We start from the raw sequence: 5,067 nt of genomic DNA, 5'->3' as shown, positions 1-5,067 counted from the left end.
CGGTTCAAAACATAGTCAGTAAGAAGAGTCCGTCTTCTTGTACATAAGTCGGCATTGTGCTTTTGTATTTAATTCCGATGCAATTTCTGTGTTTCATCGTCAACAAGAAGGTCCATGGTATACAGTAAACCTGGAGTGAAGCATCGGAATCTATAACTAGTGTCACAGGAATGGTTCAAAACGTAGACAGTAAGATGAGTCAGTCTTCTTATACTTATGTCGGCATTGTGCCTTTTGTATTTAATTCCCATGCAATTTCTGTGTTTCATCGTCAATAAGAAGGACCAAGGGATACACTAAACCTGAAGTGAAGCATCGACATCTATAACTAGTATCACAGGAATGGTTCAAAACATAGACCGTAAGCAGAGTCAGTCTTCTTGTACTTAAGTCGGCACTGTGCTTTTTTTATTTAATTCCGATGCAATTTCTGTGTTTCATCGTCAATAAGAAGGTCCAAGGGATACAGTAAACCTAGAGTGAAGCATCGGAATCTATAACTAGTGCCACAGGAATGGTTCAAAACATAGTCAGTAATTAGGGTCAGTCTTCTTGTACTTAAGTCGGCATTATGCATTTGTGTTTAATTCCGATGCAATTTCTGTGTTTCATCGTCAATAAGAAGGTCCAAGGGATACAGTGAACCTGGTGTGAAGCATCGGAATCTATAACTAGTGTGACAGGGATGGTTCAAAACATAGACAGTAAGAAGAGTCAGTCTTCTTGTACTTATGTCGGCATTGTGCCTTTTTTTTTTAATTCCGATGCAATATCTGTGTTTAATCGTCAATAAGAAGGTCCAAGGGATACAGTAAACTTGAAGCGAAGCATCGAAATCTATAACTAGTATCACAGAAATGGTTCAAAACATAGACAGTAAGCAGAGTTAGTCTTCTTGTACTTAAGTCGGCATTGTGCCTTTTCTATTTAATTCCGATGCAATTTCTGTGTTTCATCGTCAATAAGAAGGGCAGAGGGATACAGTATACCTAGAGTGAAGCATCGGAATCTATAACTAGTGTCACAGGAATGGTTCAAATCATAGACAGTAGGAAGAGTCAGTCTTCTTGTACTTAAGTCGGCATTGTGCCTTTTCTATTTAATTCCGATGCAATTTCTGTGTTTCATCGTCAATAAGAAGGTCTAAGCGATACAGTGAAACTGAAGTGAAGCATCGGAATCTATAACTAGTGTCACAGGAATGGTTCAAAGCATAGTCAGTATGAAGAGCCAGTCATCTTGTACTTAAGTCGGCATTGTGCCTTTTGTATTTAATTCCGATGCAATATCTGTGTTTCATCGCCAATAAGAAGGTCCAAGGGATACAGAAAACCTGAAGTGAAGCATCAGAATCTATAACTAGAGTCACAGGAATCGTTCAAAGCATAGTCAGTAAGAAGAGTCAGTCTTCTTGTACTTAAGTCGGCCTTGTGCCTTTTGTAATTAATTCCCATGCAATTTCTGTGTTTCATCGTCAGTAAGAAGGTCCAAGGGATACAGTAAACCTAAAGTGAAGCATCGAAATCTATGACTAGTGTCACAGGAATGGTTGAAAACATAGACAGAAGAAGGGTGTGTCTTCTTGTACTTAAGTCGGCATTGTGTATTTTGTATTCAATTCCGATGCAATTTCTGTGTTTAATCGTCAATAAGAAGGGCAGAGGGATACAGTAAACCTGAAGTGAAGCATCGTAATCTATAACTAGTGTCACAGGAATGGTTCAAATCATAGACAGTAGGAAGAGTCAGTCTTCTTGTACTTAAGTCGGTATTGTGCCTTTTGTATTTAATTCCATTGCAATTTCTGTGTTTCATCGTCAATAAGAAGGGCAGAGGGATACAGTAAACCTGAAGTGAAGCATGGGAATCTATAACTAGTGTCACAGGAATGGTTCAAAACATAGTCTGTAAGAAGAGTCCGTCTTCTTGTACTTAAGTCGGCATTGTGCGTTTTGTATTTAATTCCGATGCAATTTCTGTGTTTCATCGTCAATAAGAAGGTCCAAGCGATACAGTGAAACTGAAGTGAAGCATCGGAATCTATAACTAGTGTCACAGGAATGGTTCAAAGCATAGTCAGTAAGAAGAGCCAGTCATCTTGTACTTAAGTCGGCATTGTGCCTTTTGTATTTAATTCCGATGCTATTTCTGTGTTTCATCGTCAATAAGAAGGTCCAAGGGATACAGTAAACCTGAAGTGAAGCATCGGAATCTATAACTAAAGTCACAGGATTGATTCAAGTCATAGACAGTAGGAAGAGTCAGTCTTCTTGTACTTAAGTCGGCAATGTGCATTTTCTATTTAATTCCGATGCAATTTCTGTGTTTCGTCGTCAATACGAAGGTCAGCGGGATACAGTAAACCTGAAGTGAAGCATCGGAATCTATAACTAGTGTCACAGGAATGGTTCAAAACATAGACAGTAGGAAGATTCAGTCTTCTTGTACTTAAGTAGGCATTGTGCTATTTCTATGTAATGTTAATGCAATTTCTGTGTTTCGTCGTCAATAAGAAGGTCAGAGGGATACAGAAAAACCTGAAGTGAAGCATCGGAATCTATATCTAGTGTCACAGGAAAGGTTCAAAACATAGACTGTAAGAAGAGTCAGTCTTCTTGGACATGAGTCGGCATTGTGCCATTTGTATCTAATTCCGATGCAATTACTGTGCTTCATCGTCAATAAGAAGGTCAGAGGGATACAGTAAACCTGAAGTGAAGCATCGGAATCTATAACTAGTGTCACAGGAATGATTCAAAACATACACAGCAAGAAGAGTCAGTCTTCTTGTACATGAGTCGGCATTGTGCATTTTGTATTTAATTCCGATGCAATTACTGTGATTCATCGTCAATAAGAAGGTCAGAGGGATACAGTAAACCTGAAGTGAAGCATCGGAATCTATTACTAGTGTCACAGGAATGGTTAAAACATAGATAGTAGGAAGATTCAGTCTTCTTGTACTTAAGTCCTCATTGTGCCTTTTGTATTTAATCCCGATGCAATTTCTGTGTTTCGTCGTCAATAAAAATGTCCAAGGGATACAGTAAACCTGTAGTGAAGCATCGGAATCTATATCTAGTGCCACAGCACGAATGGTTCAAAACTTAGACACGGAAGAGTCAGTCTTCTTGTACATAAGTAGTATTTTGCCTTCTCTATTTAATTCCGATGCAATATCTGTGTTTCGTCGTCAATGAGAAGGTCCAAGGGATACAGTAAACCTGAAGTGAAGCATCGGAATCTATAACTAGTGTCACAGAAAAGGTTCAAAACATAGACAGTAAGAAGAGTCAGTCTTCTTGTACTTAAGTCGGCATTGTGCTTTTGTATTTAATTCCGATGCAATTTCCATGTTTCATCGTCAATAAGAAGGTCCAAGGGATACAGTAAACCTGAAGTGAAGCATCGGAATCTATAACTAAAGTCACAGGAATGATTCAAAACATAGACAGTAGGAAGAGTCAGTCTTCTTGTACTTAAGTCGGCATTGTGCATTTACTATTTAATTCCGATGCAATTTCTGTGTTTCGTCGTCAATACGAAGGTCAGCGGGATACAGTAAACCTGAAGTGAAGCATCGGAATCTATAACTAGTGTCACAGGAACGGTTCAAAACATAGTCAGTAAGAAGAGTCCGTCTTCTTGTACATAAGTCGGCATTGTGCTTTTGTATTTAATTCCGATGCAATTTCTGTGTTTCATCGTCAACAAGAAGGTCCATGGTATACAGTAAACCTGGAGTGAAGCATCGGAATCTATAACTAGTGTCACAGGAATGGTTCAAAACGTAGACAGTAAGATGAGTCAGTCTTCTTATACTTATGTCGGCATTGTGCCTTTTGTATTTAATTCCCATGCAATTTCTGTGTTTCATCGTCAATAAGAAGGACCAACGGATACACTAAACCTGAAGTGAAGCATCGACATCTATAACTAGTATCACAGGAATGGTTCAAAACATAGACCGTAAGCAGAGTCAGTCTTCTTGTACTTAAGTCGGCACTGTGCTTTTTTTATTTAATTCCGATGCAATTTCTGTGTTTCATCGTCAATAAGAAGGTCCAAGGGATACAGTAAACCTAGAGTGAAGCATCGGAATCTATAACTAGTGCCACAGGAATGGTTCAAAACATAGTCAGTAATTAGGGTCAGTCTTCTTGTACTTAAGTCGGCATTATGCATTTGTGTTTAATTCCGATGCAATTTCTGTGTTTCATCGTCAATAAGAAGGTCCAAGGGATACAGTGAACCTGGTGTGAAGCATCGGAATCTATAACTAGTGTGACAGGGATGGTTCAAAACATAGACAGTAAGAAGAGTCAGTCTTCTTGTACTTATGTCGGCATTGTGCCTTTTTTTTTTAATTCCGATGCAATATCTGTGTTTAATCGTCAATAAGAAGGTCCAAGGGATACAGTAAACTTGAAGCGAAGCATCGAAATCTATAACTAGTATCACAGAAATGGTTCAAAACATAGACAGTAAGCAGAGTTAGTCTTCTTGTACTTAAGTCGGCATTGTGCCTTTTCTATTTAATTCCGATGCAATTTCTGTGTTTCATCGTCAATAAGAAGGGCAGAGGGATACAGTATACCTAGAGTGAAGCATCGGAATCTATAACTAGTGTCACAGGAATGGTTCAAATCATAGACAGTAGGAAGAGTCAGTCTTCTTGTACTTAAGTCGGCATTGTGCCTTTTCTATTTAATTCCGATGCAATTTCTGTGTTTCATCGTCAATAAGAAGGTCTAAGCGATACAGTGAAACTGAAGTGAAGCATCGGAATCTATAACTAGTGTCACAGGAATGGTTCAAAGCATAGTCAGTATGAAGAGCCAGTCATCTTGTACTTAAGTCGGCATTGTGCCTTTTGTATTTAATTCCGATGCAATATCTGTGTTTCATCGCCAATAAGAAGGTCCAAGGGATACAGAAAACCTGAAGTGAAGCATCAGAATCTATAACTAGTGTCACAGGAATCGTTCAAAGCATAGTCAGTAAGAAGAGTCAGTCTTCTTGTACTTAAGTCGGCCTTGTGCCTTTTGTAATTAATTCCCATGCAAT

The sequence above is a fragment of the Schistocerca piceifrons genome, chromosome 9, assembly GCF_021461385.2.
Source record: "Schistocerca piceifrons isolate TAMUIC-IGC-003096 chromosome 9, iqSchPice1.1, whole genome shotgun sequence".
Lineage (NCBI taxonomy): Eukaryota > Metazoa > Arthropoda > Insecta > Orthoptera > Acrididae > Schistocerca > Schistocerca piceifrons.
This window is presented reverse-complemented; position numbering follows the sequence as displayed.